Raw genomic sequence first — 23,773 nt, forward strand, 5'->3', positions numbered from 1 at the left:
CCTTATATGCTTTTTTCAGAATACATAACGTGTTGTATTGCATGATGTAAATTGTCTCGTTGGCTTTCAGGATTTTTTTTAGGAGTAATGGACAGTAGCCTTTATATGTGGCAACATCATTATCGTTTTATTATTATAGGCGTAATAACTGCACGAGCATTCATTTAATTTTATTAAACCTTAATCAAGCTTTTTAAATAAAAATACGATGACCATCAATGTTCTACCACAATCAAATGTATCTTTTTATTGACTACATTTATTGTTGAATAGTGGACGGAAAACCCGATACAGATCATCTTTGTAAGGCAAACGTCAATTCCGTACAACTCAATCTATATTACCAATTCATTCTGAGAACTTAACGAGAAATCGAGAAATTCGAGATTGACATTCTTGTAAAACAGTTGAATTCACTCATTAACAAGTGCTTTTCTATTCTAAAACTGAAGTTAGCACTTGCATTTAATAGACAATAGCTGCATTGAAGAGTTCTACGTAAATGCTGATGTTTTAATGTGATTTGTGGAGTCTCTTATTGAAGATTCATGAACTGAACATTTACATAGAAAAGGAGAAGTCGTACTTACTGTAAGATGTGAAATAGTTATGGATTTTTCTGTGTTCACATGCTGAATCAATTATCTAGTAAGTATGATTATTTACTGATCATATAGTAACATGTAGCAACAGATACAAAACATTAAGAATTTACTAAATAAACCCTGATCTTTTCTTTGCAAATGTTTGTTTCAATCACGCTTCTACTTAATCTTCCTTTATACCTTGAAAAGTCCTTGCCAAGAAAATTGCTTCTATTAAGAACCAGTTTGGGACTATTCTAAAAGAGAGTTCAAAGGTTATCCTGAGCAAATAGATGTGGAGTGTATTAGAAGGGAGCTCTTTATGGACTATTTGTAATTAAATCAATATTTACAGGTCAAGTAAAGGATCCTTTTACTCAGATACCTTTGATAAAAACAACACATTACCACTACAAACAATAAATGTTTCTAGCTACAACCATTTTACGTTTAAGTACTAATGACTTTTTATATACATGTATTACATAAAAAAATCGTACCCGCGAAATTGAGTTGTAATACTATACAACGCTAATCATTTTTAATCCGCGCATTTTGATACCAAGAATATGTTCACTTAACAAAACCAGCAATAACTAGCAACCGCGGTAATTAAAGCATTTACAGCATATCCATTCTCTTTCCAATATTCATTTATCTATTTAAATGTTTGTATAATTCTATAAGTAGTTGGTAAAATATTCGAATAAAATGAAATCCAAAATGTTACTTTATGACCAGTAACTACTGATCTAGTGTATAAATTTTAAACTTTGCATCTAAAAAAATGGGAAACTAAAAGTCCGTGGCCAATTCTAAATCCGAAATTCCTTTACGTCAACCAAAACAAAACAAATAAAAATAAATAAATAAAATAAAATAAAATAAATAAACGCACAAGTTATAAACAAATATATTTTTAAATGGCGACAACATTATGAGAATGCGAAAATATACAACGGTTAAGATAGATAACTGTATCTGGTGCGATATGAATGTTACGGTAACTAATTCTATTGGATAAACAAGCCAGAAAAAGATAAGGAATTAAGTCTAAAAAGGAAAAAAAAAACCAAAAAATAAAATCAGCAAACGAAAACTAAGACGAAACAAATTTAGCAAAAAATAACAGTTGAGGATAAAATTTATTGACAGATCGTATGAATTCCGATGAGCACAAATTGTGTTTCCTTAATAACAGATCTATTCCTGTACTGTTATAATTCTTAGTGTACGACCAATCCTTCCAAATCTGATTTGATAGATCTTGATAATATTTATGCATTGAATTATCAAGACTTCTGAAATTTGTCCTAAGTAACAGTGATTTAGATAACACTTATCAGGGCAGTTGTCATTGTCCTTTTCTGGATTTGGATTTTTCCTTTTCACAAGGTATAGTCAAGACCAACATTAATGACAACGATTTTTTGTTTCCAATAGTTAATTTCCCCCTATAATATAATTCACAACTAGTTCGAAATGCCCGTGTTTGTAACTGTGTTTTAGATTTTAATGAACGAAATCTCTGAATTATCCTTAAATTGTTGAGTGAAGGTTTTCATTACTATAAATTAGTTAAGAACTTTCCTAAATATGTCCATAAATATAAAGATTTGATGCCGAAGTTTGGTTGTAGTTGTCATAACTTTATGAAATATGGGATTTCACAACCTAGTTTCAATCGTAATTGAATACAAAATCCCAAAAGTTTACACAGAATCATTTAAGTCTGGAAAACTATACAAACTATTTGATTATAAAAGCTTCATCGTATCATGCATTGACAAATATTTGAATTATGTTTTTATTGATTCTAACATTGGTTATTGCTCATGTTAAGAAGTTGATTATTGATTAACTCTATTACATTTCGTCCTTCTCTCGCCATTACTTTTATCTTGGCATTTGAATGAAGACCTTGCTTTACTTAGTCATTTAATGATTTGTTTTACAAAAATCCTGTTAGTTAACATACAGGCACCTCTGCTGTTCTAGAAACACTCACCAAGTTTCTTGTAAAAATTCAAGCCCAGCGTAGACGAACGAGAAATTGAAAACTATGGCACGTTGAACAAATCAGTTTTCACGAAGAAGATGTGTACACCGTAACGATCTACAAGGTTATGATGACTTTTGAAGTAATGACTTCAAACTTCTATTAACATTACCTTGTTCCATAAGCATTCATACCCAGGTGCTCAAAGGATGTTGCCACAGATGAAAGGAGAGTTTATAACACGGATTGAAAAGTAATCGTGTTTATCAATTGAATTAATAAAGGTGCTCTATTCCATGTTTTCCAGTATGCCAGTGGCGTTTAATAGTTCTTTCCCAAAGTTCAAGATAAACGAATCCCACTTTTGAACGTCATTGCTTTTTATCTTGGAATTTGTACGAGGACCTCGTTTGACTTAGACATTTTGTGATATATTTTCACTTAATCCTGTTTGACGTGTGTTTAGTGAGACTTTTGTTTGTGTGAACAAGATGTGCTTATCAACTGATGGATTTTGAACAGAAAAGGCGAGTACTCTTTCGATGTAGATACAGCTTGTTGTCCTTTGTCCTATTTGTTAAAGTTTTTATATTCTGTAATGATCTATCTCAAGAGTTAAATCCAAATTCAACAGATTTTTATAGTTCGTTTTTTTTTGTATTTCCGATCACTTTCCCTGATTAGGGAGGAATGATCGCTAAAGAACATGTTTAACACCGCCACATACTTTATGTGCCTATCCCAAGCCAGGAACATGTAATCCAGTGGTTGTCGTTGTTTTAATTTTTATTTATTTTTGTATGTTTATTGTAATTCGTGTAACGTTTTTCTACACATTAGTATACATTTTCGTCTTTAATGAATAGCTAGGTTTCACGTCATTAATTTTTGGGCCTTTTATAGCTTACTTTATGGTATGGTTCATTGAAGATCGTGTCGTTACCTCAAGAAGTTCAATTGTTCGTGGCTTGACTTTTTATGGATTACTGTTTCATTGGCAATTACACCACATCTTCTTTTATTACAGTTGATAAAGGTATACTTTTGCTTCTTTGTACGTTTTGTTTTGGTTATTTCATGTTCTTTGTTGTGTGTGTCTGTTTTCCATTTCTAGTCTTTATCCTTGAAAGAGTAATCAGTTTCTTAAAATTGATAAATGTTTAAATTTTTGCATACAAGAACATAACTTTAACACAAGTATTTTAAAGTACTTTGCCATAATATTTCATCAGTTTTTAATTTATATTTTTCGACCCAAATGTAAAAAGCTGCTATACACAATCGCGTGCAAATTTGTAATGAATTAATAACATCATAAGTAGTAAAAACGGTATAAGTTTCATTTTTGTATAGGTTACTAAGGAGATTTTATAATAAACCAATTGCGAGCTTTACATTCTTTATCTAATGTTTTACTTTCTAATATAAATAATGCACAACCATTTTAATCATTGACATTTAATAAAATAGAACAAGACAATAAGTTAAAAAAAACTGATTCTCGGTAAAATAAAACAAATGTAATTTCGGATTTAATTCCAGTGTTCATTGACCATGTCTATATCATATTTCCAGCATTGACGTCAAAAATGAAGTTTACATTCATGCATTCGCGTTTGATATCAATTCGTAATGATGCAGCGATTTGATTTGATTTGTTATAAGCGATACATGTAAAAAGGGGTTTATTTACATTTTTTCTACCTCTCACACCTTATCTCAATGTCAATAAAATAATTGCAGTATAAATGAAATTTATTTTAATATTTATGCCCTTTTTAATATGGCACTATCCCTAAAATATGCGATCATTCATTATATTTTAGCCTAAAACTAAGAGTGCAAAAGCAATCCCAAACTCATAATACAATATACAACCTACAAATGTAGGAAAATTCAAACTGGGGGTAAGATTGTTTTAGCCACCCACACATTAAAGTATATTTTAATAAATGTAAAACAGGAAAACGCACCAAAGATTTTTTTATGAAAAAGCGTAAACATGATCAGATAAAAACACTTAACCGACTATTAACAACTGGCGGGTTTAGTTCAATTTAAACAACTGGGTTTACTCTTTGCTTTTATTATGATAATTTCAAAACAACAAACAAAAGATTGACTTATAGATAGGAGACAATCATAACTCTTTGTGGTTGAATGAAGACAAATCTAGGAAATTTGAAATGAACTTTTTTTGTAATATCCTACAAAATAGAAAATTCTTCTATCCTTGAATGTTTAATTCTCTGAGCATCGGTAGACCATATTTTTAAAAACATACAATAAGTAGTTCTTAATTTCTGTTGAAAAAATTGACATACAATGTCATGGTCTATGATACAAAAACGCATGTTCGATCCATATTAAAATTAAATGGACATATTTCTTTCAGGTAAACTCTGAAACAATTGGCTTAAACTTTTCAATTAACAAATTCATCATTAACTTTGTTACATTGATTGCACATTTTTAGTGGAGTCCGAGTTGCTCATTTGCTTTTGTTACTTTGTATGTATGATTTCAGTTACTTTCTGTTCTTTGTTGTGTATGTCTGTTTTCCATGTCTGGTCTTTGTCCCTGGATTGCATTCTTTTGATTACGGCTATAACCTTGGTTCCCTTGATTACTCTTAAACACATTTCAAAAGACAATCTTTTAAATCTTATCGTTGACTTATTATCAAACATAATGAAAATAGTAAATGAATTGCCTACTGAAAAAAAAAACCAAAAAACAAAAAACAAAAAAAAACCAAAACGAATTCTATGAGTGATGACACAGCTGTGATTTCATAGACGAATAATAACCGTTGAAAATGGTTTTGAAAGTTTTTCAATTTGATTACTTCTTAGACAAAGTAACCATCTTCATATAACTTGATTTTTATTTAGAAGACGGTCTGTATATATTTACAAGAAGTTACAAAATATTTCCCCTTTCAATATATGACATATATCTACCAGAAAATATGCGGCCGAAACGTTTACATTGTTATTATTTGTAAAGATTCCTATCTACAATTATTTTATTGATCTGATACAGTAATAAATAATACGCAGTGACAGGGTAATCATCGAAAGTAAACAAAGGGGTATTTGTTTCGGTGCTAAGTGACCTTTTGTTCATAAACATCTCTATGAATTTGTAAAAGTTATTGGATATGTCAGTGTAGAATTAATATTGTGCCAGATATGATTTTTTTGTTTATGAATTCCAATATATAGTAGTTATTACATTATTGCTAGTCCGTGTTGTCAACATCATGAAAGTAAGAAATATTATTAAAAAAATATTTAAAAGACGGATGATGGTAAAATCAAATAAGAAAACATACTGTTGTCACTCTTTCCTCCTAACGTATGTCACGTGGTATACATCTATCATTCGTAAACACATTATTTTTAAACGGAAGTAATGACAATGCGAATGTTGGAAATTGACATAAAGAAAACCCGACTAGATATGAACAATGAAGGTTTTAACGTAGTTTTTTTAACATTGTTATTTTATTATTTTTTTAACATAAAACATAGTGTTATATAATTTAATTTCTGGTATGGAATAAAGAATGTTCGCTGTTCTATTTAGAAATAACAAGGACTTCAAAGAGATGTGAAATAGTTTAAGTTTCATGCTAGATCAACAGAAGTATTAAAAAGAGTAATCAAGAGAACCAAGGTTATAGCAGTTATCAAAATAATGTAATCCAGGGACAAAGACCAGACATGGAAAACAGACATTCACAACAAAGAACATAAAGTAACTAAAGTCATACATACACAGTAACAAAAGTAAATGAGCAACTCGGACTCCACTAAAAACTGGGAGCATGGACCAGGTGCACCGGTAGGGTAAGCGTCCTCTGCTTTTCTAGAAACACCCGCCGAGTTGCTCATAAAAAGTCAAGTCCGGGGAAGACAAACGAGGAAAGGAAAACTATGACACGTTGAATACATCAGTTTTCATGGTGCTGATGGATACACCATAACGATCCACGAATTCATGATGACGACCATAAAACTTCTGTAGTGACGACTTCAATCTTGTAGCAACACAACCCTGTTCCAGAAGCCTATTTGTTAGAGTTCTAGCGCAATACAAAAAGTCTGCGTAGTTTTGGCAAGCTCTGGCATAACGTATGATTTGTGATATGAACACCCCATACGCAGGAGCCGAAGGGATGTTGCCACAGATGAAAGGAAAGTTAACAATTCTAAATGAAAAGTCATCACGTTTGTCGTAAAGTTTGGTCAATAGTTTTCCTTTACCATCGATTATTAAGTGTAGGTCAAGATATGAGGCTGACCTCACAGTGTCTGTAGTATCCTTTATCTCAAGTTCTTTTGGGTAGATGCGATGTATCAAATCCCCAAAATTGGGATTGTTTAAAGATAACACGTCATCTATATAGCGGAAACGGAGATTGAAGGATCTAGCCAAACGATATTCTTTCTTTCTGATCAGATCAGCTATAAAGCCAGCATCATAAGAGTAAAGGAATAGGTCAGCAAGTAAAGGAGCACAGTTTGTTCCCATTGGAATGCCGACCGTTTGTTGAAAAACACGTCCACCACACTGGACAAATATGTTGTCGATTAAAAATTCCAGCATTTTGTAAACATATTCCTCTGTATATTTGGAAGATGATATGGAATTATTTCTTACAAAGTATGAGGAATCTCTACCAAGAACTATATATTTGTATCTACGTGTACCATCTTTTTTGGAAAAAACAACGATGTCTAATGTTTTTAAGTCGAGAATTTAACTAAGTATGGGGAATAGAAGTGTACAGTGTTGAAAAATCATAGGTTTTAATGCTATTACATTCGGATAATAGTCTTGAACTGATTGTCTCCAAAAGATCTTTCGAATTTTTCAGGATCCACATTGAATTAATACCACTACGGGAGTAACAAGCGTTGTGGTCGGACTGTAGACCCTTTTTGACAGTTGTGAGTATAGAAGTTAAACGTTTTGAAAGAGGTTTGGTGGTACATTTTGCAGATCCAGCTATGAAACGTTGTTTGTATGGATTCTTGTGAAGTTTAGGAATCCAGTACATAGACGGTAAATCACAATCATCGTCATTGGTAGAGAGACCAAACGACGATAGCACAGATTTATGGTTTTCAACAATCTCTTCTTTGGAGACAGTGGTAACAGTGTAGGTCCTATCAGTGCTATCATTTTCTACGTCTACCTCTGATAATAAACATTGGATATAAAACGTTTTGCAGACAAAAGCAATGTTTATTTGGGCTTTTTCTGCTGGTACGACAACATACTTGTCATGTATAGTAGACAATGTTTTTGCTACATCGGGGTCTTTGAAAACTGATGTAGTCTTGGCACTCATTGACCTACTTAAAACCTTCATTTGTTTCAAAACGGCCTTTAACCACTCTGACAGAGAATCAATGTCTTCTTGTTCTCGTTTTATCCATTTTCTTTCATAGTCCTTGACGGCATTCATAAGAACTTTAAAGTTATAATTCAAATTTATGGAGCATGGTTCACGGTACTCGGGACCTTTAGAAAGGATATTACGCAGAGATTCGTTTTCGATAATGGTTAAATCTCCCGTAACGACGTGACCAGAAGGACCATATTTGAATGGAGAGGTTTTGCAAGAACAGTCAGGTGGTTTAGCCTTGAAGTCCTCAATCTCGAGGTTCTGCAATAGCCTTTTATAATTGAAAATTTTGGATGCAATGGGTGAAGTATAGGAATATGAAATAACTGGCATGGATTTGTCTTTGAAATATGGGGGAATCTTGTTGGTAACGTTTTTGCGATGGAGGATGTTAACCAAATTAATTGTATCTATACCTTTGTTGACAAACGGTAGTGGAAGAAATGATCGTTTTTCTTCATCTTGACTTTTTACACAAACTGGTTTAAAGAGTCTGTGGAAACCAATATCCAAAATGATGGCAACAAGTCTGTATAATGATGACGTGGGGTCAGAAACAGGAGTGTCAAGACTTGTTTTGTAAAGGGAGTGTAGTAGAGTGAGAGGTAAAAAAAAGTTTGGTTCTAATGTGATGAAGTCCAAGAGGTTTTTGTATGAAAGGAAGGAGACCATCTATGGAGACATCATGTAACTTAGGTGACGTATAGTGGCGATGGCCATGACTCCTTTAAAAATGATGTTTCAATTTGCTCTTTGTTTAAATATCAGCATTTGAAATCTTGGCGCGATTTCTATTGATTTCCCATAGGTTTTGTATTTGTAGGTTTTATCTATGAAAATACTGACGGAATAACAGATTTCACAAAGACCTCTGAATTAACATTTTAAAGTATGTTGAATGAATATATGAAAAAAGTGGAGGTCACTGCTAAACAAGTATATTAATGCTAAGAAATATATAAAAACAGAGGAGTCAAAATCTGACAAAAAAAAAGAAAAAAAAAAAACATGAGCAGCGAACATTCCGCAGACTATACGTAAAATACCACTTTCTGTATCAAGCAAATTTCGAAGTGCATATTTCATTGCATTTTTCTTAATTTATTTTACAAGTTGAAGGCCGTTCCAATATTTAAAAGACTTACCCTCCTGCGTTAGATAGCTTCAATTATATATATACTGGATACCGGTGTTTTATTTCTATATAAGAAACTGCATCTCAATCCGATTTCATGCAGTGTAGACATAAACCATATTGAATATCTTTAATATTCAATATAATTCTTCTCCAAAGCACTATGTACTGGCCATTTTGTACAATTATCGTGCAATTTTGTCGCTTACCAACAACCGCGGATTCATTTTCGTGTCCTTTACCTATTGCAAATAGAATAAAACCAATAAATCTACATGCGAATTTCTTTTTAACATTTACCCGAAACGTAAGCCACCGGAATCGGTAAAAATTATCAGTGCTTATGTTAATAATAGTATTAACTATAAGCTTTTTGAAAATAACATCAAGTACATTCAAAGTTGAACAAACTTCCTCGTTAGGTAGCAATTAAAAACAATGGTATCGAAGACAAAACGAAATGTCTTTAACCTGTTATGTACAAAAAAATATTGTCCAAATGTTGCACATTTATTTAAGTAGATTTAAGCTATTACGTATAATTGTAATACGTATAAGTCCTACCTATATGGGTTTCTCTTTGTTGAACCTTTAAGCAAATATAATTGATATAAAGTGAATACGTCATTAAGAAATACACAATGTAATATGTATTGCTTCGTTTTAGAGTGTATGAATTGTCTGACGAAGAGCTAAGTGAGGAAAATTTGCTTATCATTAGTTGGTTCCGTAAGGCCCTACTTTGGCTCCAGTATTCAACGTTTTTGAAAGATTTGTTTTGGTCTATACTAGTTAGTGTATCTGAAAGGATTATGGTTGCAGTAAAAACATCTCAACCGATTTTGGCGATATTATGAATGTTTTTGACCTAATAGCAATCAAAATTAACACGTATTAGTGAAATCTTCAATTTTGTTGCATTTGTTTACATATAGTTCGATGTTTTTTGCCTGAAACAGGAGTGGCCGTATCCGTGTTTATCTAAAATATTGACATGTATGTTGTATCTTACAATACTACACGATACATGTAAAGATCAAGAATGAACAAGCATGCGGCCACATATGTTTTTTCACAAAAACCGTCCATAATATGCAGAAATATTGAGATTTCATGGATTTGTCATCCTTTAGGCAATGACGAGACGCTTTTCTGTTTTGGCTTAAATCTTATCGAACTAGCTAGTGTAAACACTTATGTGTACAAAACCATAAAAATCTTTATTTTGAACAATTTCAAATTTAGAGGCCAAAAGTGGCCATTACGGAACCTTCTCCTTTGCATTTTGATTTCATTTGACATTTCTCTAATTGTAGGTGTTGTCATCATTTTGCCAGTAAACATCGTACAATGACATTTATGACTAGATAAGGTTGTCATGATGATTACGATGCTTAAATAAAGTGGTTGTTTCACGTAATATAAAGAAATGAAAATAGAAATAACTGAGATCTTTTTTTTTAAATAAAGCGATTGCATTTATTTTTCTTTTTAATCCCTATTCATGATATCCATGATCATTAATTCAAATTAATGTAACTATCATCAACATATGTCCATCCGTGATACACGTACTGATAAGACACCTTTACGCTAAAGCCTCGAAGGATATCTTCATCATGACGCGGGATATGAATAATTTTGTAGACTTTCAGAAAATTTTCTATACCACGTTCAATTTTGTGAAAAGCCACACTGACTCTTACAAGAAATAGTCTGCGTTTGATATTTTAAAAATATTTGAATTTATGATCAACGATATGTTTGTACAACAGACAACTGCAATATCTATAGTAACAACATACGGTCCACTAAGAACCGATCTGTTGATGCGGTCGTATGAAGGTAGGTTTTAGCGGCTTCTTCTGGAGACTACAGACTGTTGTACTTTTTTTCTTTTTTCATGCTTTATATCTAGACCTAAACATATATATAGATGAAAGATTTTAGTAGAAACTACATGGCAGACTTGATAGTTACGACTTTCCAATTTTAAACTTTCTCTTTCTTCGTGACACTACACCAATATCCACAGATTATGCATTATAAAGAATCATCTATGTTCACGGTTTTTCATTTTCTCATGTCCTTGGATTTTCTTTATCTGAATTTCCTTTTTGACGCTTCTGTATTATTATCGATATTTGAAATGTACGCATGTATCCCATTATTGAAGTATAAATTATCCGTCGTTACTTTATTCAGTATTATGTCTGTAGACTTGTGTTGCTTTGTGGTTTTTCTTAATATCTTTGATTTCATATCAGGTATGATATACAAGACACGATCCAATTATGTTCATTTCATTTTGATGGTTTAATATTATGCATACCACAAAATTTTCTATATAATTTTGACTTCTTGTGTAAGCTTCATAAGATATAAAACGAAGAAGGTTCTTGGAACCAGGTCGTAAAACATTACGATATACACCAACCAATGCAAATGTGTGTAGAAGAGGGACATCTTATAAATTACTCGGTATTGTATAATTAACCGATAAAAATGTAAATCATTAGTGACAATTTTTGCCCGATCGCTCAGCCAAGATTTAAAGTCCTGTTTCAGTCAAGTGATAAAAAAATAACACGTGGACAAGTTAAAGATTTTAAATAAAAAATAACTAAAATCAGTTGAATAAGATTTTGAAATTCTGATACCTCTCGACAACTTACCAATAACACATTAAAAAAATTAAAAACACAAATCAATAAGTCATTTAGATATCCCTATGCATTCTGAATTGTAAAAAAAATCCTTTTAATTTCGTTAAATGCACTCATACTAATAAAGCTTGTGAACTTCATTATAGATACAACAGACACCGAAGTAAGATCATGTATCTATTGAAGTACTAAAAGGAAAAAGTTTTTTTTTTCAGTAAAACGTAGATGATTTTTATATTATTACTTTATGATGTTTATTGAGAATTATGTCTTTGATCTCTTCATATCCTCATATTAAATTTCATTTGATTTATTCTAGATTGGAAGTCACGATATCATGTCAATTGAAAAAAATATACAGACTCTGAATATTAGAATAGATAATTAATAATTTAATTTTCTGTCTTCAATGTATTGTCATGACAGAACCTTGCTAAAATGTCTGTGTTTCAGAACAATTAGCCAGTCTTTTGGTGGAACTTCAGTCAGTGTGCAGTGTACACATTGTAATATGGATATGTTAGAGATGTTTTCTAAGAGCATAATATTAAAAATTCTTTATCCCACGTGTAATCGATTATGTACTTTTTCCGCCGTTTAGAAGACTCTCAACTGTGAAACTGAATCCATTAGTAATTTATGTCATAACAATACATGTACTTGAATGTTAATATCTCAATTAAAGGAATACACACACACACACACACACACACACACACACACACACACACACACACACATTCCATGGTTAACAACTGCACGCCAACAAACAGAGCACTTTTGATCAATGAGCTCTCATGTATCCTTAACTATGAACAAGTATCAGGACCTCCTTGCGTTTCAAGAATCACCCAGTGAAGCATGCAGTAGTCAGTATTAAACATGTATAACTTTTTTGCATGGGTTGAGCTATCATTTTAACGGTAAGTTTGTGAATGTGAATATAGGCAATAATAAACCACCAGAATGGACACATGGGTAATCAAGGGAACCAATGTTATAACGGTAATCAAAGGAATGTAATCCAGGGACAAAGACCAGACATGGAAAACAGATAAACACAACAAAGAACATTAAAGTAACTAAAATCATACATACAAAGTAACACAAGCAAATGAGCAACTCGGACTCCACTAAAAACTGAGAGTATGGACCAGGTGCACACCGGTAGTGTAAGCGTCCTCTTCTTTCTAGAAAAACCCACCAAGTTGCTCATAAAAAGTCAAGTCCGGGTAGACAAACGAGGAAAGGAAAACCATGACCTGTTGAATTAATCAGTTTTCATGGTGCAGATGGATACACCATAATGATGCACGAGTTCATGATGACGTCCATAAAACTTCTGCAGTGATGACTTCAATCTTATAGCAACATAACCCTGAAGCCTATTTGCGCGATACAAAAAGTCTGCGTAGTTTCGGCAAGCTCTGGCATAACGTATGAGTTGTGATATGAACACTCCATACGCAGGTGCTGAAGTGATGTTGCCACAGCTGAAAGGAAAGTTGACAATTCTGAATTCATCACGTTTGTCGTAATGTTTGGTCAATAGTTTTCCTTTACCATCGATTTCTATGGGTAGGTCAAGATATGAGGCTGGCTTCATATTATCATTTATCTCATGTTCTTCGGGTAGATGTGATGTATCAAATCCCCGAAATTAGGATTGTTTAAAGATAATACGTCATCTATACAGCGGAAACTGATATTAAAGGATCTAGCCAAACGATATTCTTTCTTTCGGATCAGGACAGCTATAAAGTCAACTTCAATTAGAAAAAACTGTGAGCAATACTCACTAAATTGATACCACCACTCCCTTTTTTGAAAACATGACCCTTTAACCTCCAAACTGATTTAGATAAATTCAAAAAAGAGAGTGCGCAATTGTTATTTTAATAAAGATAAGGATCTGAAAAAGTTTTGATGAACGTTTGCAGTTGTGTTAAATGAGTTACGGGTAAGTGATGGGTGTCCCGTACCAGGCAATAATAAAGTCAATATTTGCTGGTGTGAGAATCCCAAAAAAACTTAAAAAAGAAGTTGCATATATTTAATACTAAATAGATATTCTGTTAAGTGTTATTAAATTCCATACATAAATAAAATCCATGTTTTGCTAATTTTTTTTTGCAATTTGAAACACCAACAGTGATTTAGATCAAACCATAAAATTAAAGGTGCATAAAAGGAATATGTTATAAAGTGAAAGTTGAATTAATTTTCACAAAAACGGTGTAGAAGTAAAGAATAAGAGGTAGGTACACCTATATCCCAATATATAATAATAATACATTCAACGTTATGCTTTGCAAAAGGATCTGAATTTTAAATAGAAGATGCACAATGGGAAAATGTAGTACAATTCTGTGGAAGATTCAGCAAATTCCATTTAGTGGTGTAAGTGTTGTAATGGATAAGATATAAACCATCCTTCCCGTAAAGGGGGAAGTACGGGCGGATGAAAGGAAGAAATGACAGCCACTCCCAATCATAATACACCCTGTACTTTATATATCTTTATAATAATCCACAGCAATACCGTAAACAATGCCATTATAAAGACACAAATATTTATAAAAAAAAATAGGTATTAAAAATCGTCTCAAGAAATCAATTCTTAAAAATCTTTTACAACCGCGTTTAACATTTATAACAACTGATAATCATGCGGTGAAAGTTGTCTGAGCTGTTATTTACACTTTACTTGAATACTTTCAACTAATGCATGTTAGGTCAATCAAGTAAAATCACGAGGAAATACAAGAAAATCGATTAAAGCAGGAAATATGTCTTGCTGTGTCGAGCAGTCTATCATCAATAAACACTTTACGAATTTACTTAGTTATTGGAAATGTCACTTTAGAAATCATATAGTTTAACATATGATACGTTGCCTTTAATCTGAATCTATAGTCAATGACAGATCAATATTAAATATAACCAAGAGTTATTTGTTTATATTTAACAAAACATTTTCTCAAATGTGAAATATGGACATGCACGTTTTATCTTCCCTTTTTTCAGTATTCTTTTTATTTCTATCGGAAATGAGTTTTGAATTTATTTTCAACGTTATGAAATTTATCTAAATTGCTTAATGATCTTTTGATTACATATAAACCACAACATTAAGAAAATAACGTACTACATAATTAAGGCAAAAATATTATTACCATAGGAACGTCAATCTTGTTTATTTGGTTGTCTCCAATTTGCGCAGTCAGTAATTAAAAAAATCATGTAACATTTTAACTTCCGGTCGGTAACTTAGGTCTCTAAGAAACTGCAATTTTTTTCCACCTCATTACATTTTAAATTTTTCTACTGATTTCATAGGAACGACCGATTTTTTTCGTCTTGGTTGAAACAATTATACAATCTCCATGGTAAGATTTAGGTTTTTATCAAGCTGATTTAAACTCGTATGCGGATAATTTACCCTTCTAACATCACGATTTTAGAAATAATTTATAACGGTTATTACCGAAGAAGAACCCATATTTAAAATCAATAGGAAATAGATCAGTAATACGATTAAACTTGTGATACGTATAATGGCCTTACAAAGACACGATTAATCATTTTCCTGTTCTCTAACAAACGTTTTGGATGTATATGAGGGCGCTCAAGCACAGTGAAGGAAAACTGAATCAAGTTTAAAATGTTTAATGAAGTCTAAAATTACAATCGCCTTTCAAAGCATAAAAAGAAAGTATTTCATGGTCAATCAAAAGAATAAAATGAATTTAAAGACATTTATAACACATTACCACGAACACGCGAAAAAATTAAGATCCTTTAAAGGACGCCACTTTTATTCCGGACTAGCAGGCTTTGTCTTTGTTAAGTTCACGAGATCTATTTTTATACAGTAATGGCTCTACAGGCATTACCATCAAATTCTATTACAACAACCCCAACAATCCATTACTAATGTATACTAATACTATGTAACAATCTCTTCCGGGTAAAACATTTTCAATTAGGTTCCAATGTTATTCCAATTATATTGATTCTGTGATATTTTGTAACTCCTTGAAACCCATTGGATCAAGATTGACGGGCATAAATCTTACTTTTACGGAATTGTTTCTGTTAAAAAAAAACAAAAAACAAGAAAAACAAGAACAAAAAACAAAAACAAAAACCAAAAAAAAACCCAAAAAACCACTTTAATCTTTATTCGCTATTCTTCTTTTTTTATTTGTCTGAGATGTTAATACGTACGTAGATCAACTTTATTTGTGGAAAATACGACCACAGTATTGCATAACACATCGCCAGGCAGTAAACGAAAATGTCAGAGAAAAAAAATTAATACACATCTTTTCCTCACGATGTGTCACTTCAAATGCTTATTTCGATTTCAACTGATCTTGTACATTGAATTTAATGTATTTAAAATGCATATTCCATTTACCTTATATGTAACTTCATTCGAAGTTTTGCACAGTTCTTTAGAGAGAGTTAATTTAAAAAGAAACTTTTTTGTATAGATCGCATGTCTCGCATTTACACATAAATAATAATTGGTATTTGAACAATTCCAGGAATAAAGAGTTATTTGCCCCTGATATAAATGATCGTTGTTACATTTAATACTAAGAAAATAGTTTGGAATTTTCGTTGATATGAAGTGAGTGCATTGAACTGAAAATTGGCGAGATCATTAGATCATTCTATGCATGTTCTATTACACCATAGACCAGAACGATATGTGAACCGATGTGTCAGAATATAAAATGTCGCTGTTTTCACTCACTTTTGTGATAATTCATAGTGAACACTTTTTCACTTTGAACTCATATACACGAACAATAATGTGTGGAATAACGGAAAATCAACCAAATGATTTACTTCTTTATCAGTCAATATGATGAATTCAATAAATTACTGCCCATTCTCAGCCAGAGATTCTAATGAATAACATAACTGACATGGCATGCATTATAGATTATGTTAACAACAAAGCAGTACCCAAATTTAATTTTGTAGAACTTCTCTTAGAAAGATGCACCATGTGTAACTGTGTTATAGAATTTATCAGATATCATTGAAATCTTTCCTTATAAAAACGCTATTTCGAAGAAGCGACTTGGTCCACGGAAACCCAGTGATGAATATGTTGAATTAAAACATGTTAATGATTGCTACATACTCTTTCTCGCAATATCGGTTGACTCTAGAGACGACTGAACAGAATTCTCAATATACACTTCTATACCTCATTACGAAAAGAAAGCTCTCAAGAAAATGACATAAGTTTGTCTCACACTGACAATTCCGTAGATATCTCAAAAATCCTTACAAAGGACTCCATAGTGAGAATCGAGCAAAAACTAAATTCCCTTAAAGAAGAATATACAGAAGTCATAGAATCAGTCAATAAAACAGTAGAACATTTAGTGAAAGAAAACAAGCGATTCGCTGATACATGTAAAAGCTCTAAAAAACCAAGAGAGTGTTGATATTTGTGGATACACAAAAGGAAAATATGTCTTAACATTTCAATAATACATGCATTAGTAATAAATGTATGCCAGTGCACTTTCCAACATCAGCATGATATTCTTCCGCATTTGGCGGTTTTGTGCGAAAAGAAAAGAATAAAATAAGCTGTTTTTGTGTTGAAACTGCAGAAGTATTATGTCAGTTATTCCTTATCTCTATAACTTTTTACATAAAAATAAATTGATATTATCGCATTGTCCGGACACCGGTCGGGTAATTTTCTTGACACTACATACAGTCGTCGTTATAAAGTTTACGGTAAAGCCGTTGAATATTTCCCCTAGAATTATAGATGTAATACCCGTATTGGAGTTAGTTTTCTACTTTCGAAATAATAATGTCCTTTTATATCCAAAGTAGACATAGACGGTAGCAGAATATTTGATATAAAACTGAAAATTCCAAATAAGGTAAGCATTTCCATTTTGTCTGTATACCTAGCTATCTGCTGTCACCCAACTACATGAAAAATAAATCCGCGAACTCGAATATGGTCCAAAATATGTAATTGATCACATAATTACTCATAGAGAGAATTTGTTACTAAAGGTTTTTTGTAGCAGATGATGATCATATGTACAATGTTGCGAACCAAAAACCAATAACATGCCCTTTTGAAAATATAAAGACTCAAATTCTTTCTCAAATAGTGCTGCTATGCGATGAATTTGCTCGTGAGAAGATTGCTTGGTCAAAATCTAAAACCTCAGACGCTCTAACTGACTACTCGTTTACATTGTCTCAAAATATATGGTATGTTCAAGCCGCTGCTTCCCCAGATGATATAGAGGTGTACTATGAAACCATAGTTGACGTAATTAAGTTTGCCGATAACGATACTCTGCCATGCAAACGATTTCTAAAGCATCTTAAACCATATTTGTCTAAAACTGTTGATATCTATTACAAAACCATTAGAGAAACTAACTAACTGCGTGGATTCTTAATGGTAAAGTACATAGTCGTAATGATACACATTTCTGAACTATAAGAACGCGTAGAGGGATTTCCGACGCCAACTGGGAAAAAGCCTAAAATGAATATTTGCAAAAGTGCTGCATAATGATTGAAGATTCAGTTGAAACTGATTAAAAGTATGTGTTGTCCGTTTTAAAAAAGTAGAAGACAGCACAAAAATAATTTTTTGTGAACGTAACGTGAATGATGTATCACACAATGACGATAACGACATATAGAATGCATGGGCTGAACATTTTGAATCACTAATTAAATTCGATTCATTAGATTAACTGGTTCGTGAAATTTGTCTGAACTGTTATATGAATGATATACAAATTGAACAAATAAACTTCAATGAGAAATCTGACATTCCTAACAATCTGCCAAGCAACCGCTTCGGATAATATATCCCATGAACATCTCAAATATTGTAGAAAAAATTTGTAAAACACCGGTGCAACTTATTCAATTTAATACTTGAATCATGCTTTATTCTCCTGTGCTTGAATACAAATGCAGTTATTCCACTTTTTAAAGGAGGAAATAAAAAGAAAAGCGGTCCTTATTCCTACCGTGGAGAATTTCCTTAATATGCAGTATCTCAAAAGGTTTTGAAAAATGCCTTAGTTACACGCCTTTATTCTCTGAAAAGAAACTTTCCATAACCTTTAAATATGACTTCCAAAACAAATTTCAAGTATGTATGCTTCTTTCAACTTACAAGAAGTTGATTATCACTACTTTTGATCGTCGTGGTAAAGTTTTTTGTCCTCCTAGATAGCATAAAAGTATTTGACACAATGTGGCATTTCGCCTTGTTACTAAAACTTTGTAGACATGGTATACACGGGAACATGTGGACTTTGACTGATAACACAATGGTATGAACAGTTGTGTTCTGTTTTAAATCAACGTGACTCGTTTTTTCCTCTTGATAGTGTTGTACGACAAGGTGGTGTTTTTTCAGCTCTGTCTTTCCTTGTTTACTACTATGATATACTTCATGACATTGATCGGTCGAAAAATGGTGCTATGTTTCTTGACATTTGTGTCCGCACTTCTGTGCATGCAGGCGATATAGCCCTGATATCATCAAACGAACACAAAATGCAAAATTGCATAAACAGCAATATAGCACTACATGGGCGTTTAAGTTCTTTCTATTGAGAAGTCAAGTTCTACATTATAGTGTTAATCCCCGTAATGATTTAGATAAACTGACATTGTATTTTGACACAATACCGTTAGCTACTTCTTCAAAACACGTTGGGATACTTTCGGAGAGGTCTTTAAAATCAACTAAAACATCTTTTAATGCGTGTCGATCTTTAGGCTCTTCTATGTTGTCTCATAAACCCACTGACTTGTTCAAAGATAGTACAACATTTGTGTTACACAAAAGACTTGTATGGATGTGAACTTTGGAGTAACTTAACTCAATCTGAAACTGAGATGCTTGAACGGTCATATAAATTCGCATGTAAAACGTTACAAGGACACCAGAAATGAACACGTTCGGAAAGGTGTACAAGTCTGTTAAGATGGTTCAGCATCGAGTGTTACATTGATAAATGCAAGTTAGTATTCTTTAGCAGAGTCTGTAGACTAAAAACGAATGCATTGCATAGAAGGATAATGGCCAAACTATTCAAATTCAAATATAAATTCACTAAAATTCAACTTGGTTTTATTCTTGACGTGTATAGACTATCTCATGACGGACTTTAATAAATTTGCATCAAAGAAAGCATGGTCAACCTTTTTCACGGATCAGATAAAAAAGACTGAACATACTCAGTGATATCTGAGGCTGTCAAGCGACTAGAACTATAACCTTTTCAGACGTATAAATAATGCAATTAAAAAACACCGTGCCTGAACAATAGCAAAACTTTACAATAACTACGAAAAACAGCTATTTTTATGCTTGTTGTTTGATATATTAATGACAATGAGAAATTACTAATTAAATGTCAAACAGAATACTATTGTGTTTGTCGAAGTGCTATCCTTCATTTTTTTTTTCGTATATGTAAAGTGTTACCTTTGTGATTGCCCGTTTCCACAAAATGCTACACGTCTGTTTGCATCATCGGCATTTTCCGTTCGTACATATATTGAATAAATATATAATATTTCCCTTGTGATTGAAAGTTCGCATCCATAAATTACTATACGTTGTTATCTCTTTGTTAAAAATAACGTACTACAATGTTCATACTTGTACAAGTTTATAAGATACTTTTAAGAATCTGAAAGGGTCAAAAGTTATATTTACCATGTAATCTTCCACTTCTTAGATTTCATGCATTTGTTTGAATCTAAACCTGAAATATCAAATGAAAACATTAACATGCTTATATCCTTAATCTGTAAAATTTGGTAAACTTGTTTCTGTCTTGTGGCAGTTGCCTGTATTAAATTCTTAACAATACATTTTTGCATTTGGTCGAAAGCCGAAAAATTGGGCCGATTTTCTTTAAATTGTTTTAAATATTATTTGTATTTTATCTGTATATAGTTTCTTTTTACTTTTTAAACGTGGCTATTGGTCATTTATTTACTATTCTCATTGGACAAAATGCCGACATTCTGAAATTTTATACCTACAAAACAATTGCACCTTTAATATGAAAAAGAACGTACAGGTTTAGTTAAAGATGAGGTACATTAGGTGTGTTTTGGCACTAAGGAGTGTAAATTTCCAAACAGGTTATTGTAATATTACCAATCAGCATGTTTGCTCAGAATCAACATTTTCAAAATAGGCTAGTTTTAGAGACATGATTTATTTTTTTCTAAAGGTAAATTAGAATGATTGTTTTTAACTTCACAACCTAGTGCCGTATATTTGTTTTTTCATTTTTAGTTCAAGTGTTAGTTACGCTACTACACAAATATAATACAGTAAAATAAAGAAAGATAAAATGGATAAAATTAAGTAAAGTCACGTGTTCGAGTGCAAGGGTAGTTTTGATTTCCCTTGGTTTTTGTTCTCTTTTTCGAGTAACAACTAATCATTAGGTGGACATTAAAAGTAAAAACAAATGGAGACAGATTATCCTACCAAAGCCGGTTGTACAATGTTGCAGTTCCAGTCCATTTAAAATTTAGACACTGCCTATGGTACAGGTGATTCATCGTGTAGAAAACCAACCCAACAAACAATGGTATTTCAGATGCTATATTTTCAGATCTGAACTTTTGAGAAAATCATACATTCATCTTATATTAAAATCATCCAAACCAAAGCAAACCAAGAACGATAACTCTTGCGAAAAGAAAATTTTGTGTACAATCTATAAAAACTTTATCTCAAAATTGCAACACCCAAATGAAAAATCAAAACTGAATATGTGGTCTGTAACCGATTCTGAATAGGAAATAAAAATAAAATTCATTGGTTTTGACATTCATGAATCACTTTCTGTTTAATTTTTACAATAAATGATTGCTTTGTAAATTGTTCTTTGTGCCGATGTGACTGCAGACCTACCGATTATGACAAAAGCATGCAATGGAAGGGGGAGGTTTAGCACGCTTTAAATCCTTGGTTTAACCCACCATTTCGTTGGAAGTGCCTGTACCAAGTCAGGACCATTGCGGTACCAGATGCGCCGGTTGTGGAATATCTATTTTGCCAGATATTTTGGATTTGACGTGATTATGAATCAGATTAGTGTTCGGTAATTTCGTTATGTTCCTTATTTTATAAAGACTGCTAGTTACGGAGTTAGACCTAGGATAAGGGACATCACTCTTGAAATCAGTGATAAGTTTGTATCATATTGAATTTCAACGCTGTCTTTCAAGCCATCATTTGAAACAGAATGAAATCAATTCAAGTTACTTTGATACTTACATGAGATTGATGTCAATGCTAAATACAAACGTTCCAATGATTTATAAGAATTATGTCCCTTACCTTAAGTTTTAATAGGAGCGACACCTTGGTAAGTTTTATATTTATTTGTATCTTCCTCATTTTTTAACTTTGACTTTCAAGTAGAGAATATCAGCATATAATTCAAACCGTAGTATCTATTACATCAGCTAGCACACATTTCGATTGCAAATTAAAAGTAACCAAATAAAACTCAATTGATTTTATCAGTATTATAACAAGTCTTTTCAATTCAATTATTGTCAACATGGTTTTAAGCATTATAACACCCAGTGGGCATAGCATTTCAGGAATTGAATATTTATTTATGTCAAACAAAATAAAACAATTGAATTTCCCACGTTTTTACAATATCACTTATCATGCTAATCTCTTGACTTTTTTCCTATGGACCAGTCTAGTTCAAATTGATTATAGTATTGACATTTATTATTCATGACTGATAATATCCTAATTGCCGAACAATTTGATAAATTCAATATTGCCCTTAAGGAGTTGTCGTCATGTCATATTACGATGAACGTTTATCGAAACGAGGCTTGGAAAGCAACATGAAGTACTGTAAAGTTCATTGTAGTCAGTTGACTTCTTAGCTTACTTACGTAAAGCCTAGGTGACAATCGGCTGTTTACAGTGTTGACATTTGCAGGTAAGGACTTTTGAATTTACGGTATCGTCCTTTTGTCGAGTCCCTCAATAGTACAATTTATTTGCACGTTCAGGCTAATGATCGCGTTTCATCAAGACGATACAATATAACGATAAGTGTAAGATGGTCTTTACCATATTCAATGGTCGATAACGTTTTAGAAGTAATTACGTCATTCGTGAATAAAGCACTGTGACGTCACTACTTTCATTTGATTACACACTTACAATTTTTTGTGAAATCCACCACCAATTATTGATTTCGAAACGGTATATCTACGCATGTATATATTATCTTGCACACAGGATGGATTCTTTAATAGATATCAACTCGATAGGTTATATACGTAACTCGACTCGACTTCACCTATAAATGTATAACCATTATCTTTTATAAATAATTCACGACGCACCCATTACATACCATTTAGTTGAAATTTGAACTCTTATCATTAAAGATATTCTGACACTCCGACTTTCGTTGAGATGCTTCGAAACCTGAATCCACAGCGGTGTCGACCCCGTGTTGACAAATCAATAACCGTAACAGCTACCATCCTGTCCTCCTATAACATGGGTTTCTCACCATTTTCATCGGAAATGATTTTAGCAAACCAGGATCATTTCGGTTGTTTCAGTCTTTCCGTTTTTGACCTCGGTATTGTCATTGAATGGTACAAATGACTGATCCGATGGTTTACTGTTGACCTTATAATGAATTGTACCAGTAGACGAAACGGAAAACCAAATACAGTTAAATATTAAAATAGTACATTCAAAACTACACATGATAATATGGAACGAATAGTAAACTTAATAACTCTGATTTACCTTCTAGATACAGTATGTTTAAACCGTGCTCATAGGAGATAAAAATTGTATAGAATGCACTGTAAAATTCAAAATTAAGGGAGATAATTCTGTAAATGACACTCAGATACAAT

The 23,773-nt window shown here is 32.3% G+C and overlaps 1 protein-coding gene across 2 annotated transcripts in view; it reads left to right on the forward strand.

The window, feature by feature from the left end:
* The first annotated feature begins 298 nt into the window (after positions 1-298).
* Positions 299-23,773, forward strand: part of LOC148609513 (uncharacterized) — a 59,157-nt gene continuing 35,682 nt past the window's right edge. The window contains exon 1 of one of the 2 annotated variants that reach the window (XM_088540692.1): positions 299-648. The gene's annotated coding sequence lies outside the window, so the exon portion shown is untranslated. Of the gene's footprint in view, positions 649-22,693; positions 22,831-23,773 lie in introns of those variants that run through there. The other variant, XM_088540693.1, reaches the window with a different exon arrangement.

This window comes from Perna viridis, chromosome 8 (assembly GCF_037379345.1).
Source record: "Perna viridis isolate PV_CMFRI_1.1 ecotype Kerala chromosome 8, ASM3737934v1, whole genome shotgun sequence".
In the NCBI taxonomy this organism is placed as follows: domain Eukaryota; kingdom Metazoa; phylum Mollusca; class Bivalvia; order Mytilida; family Mytilidae; genus Perna; species Perna viridis.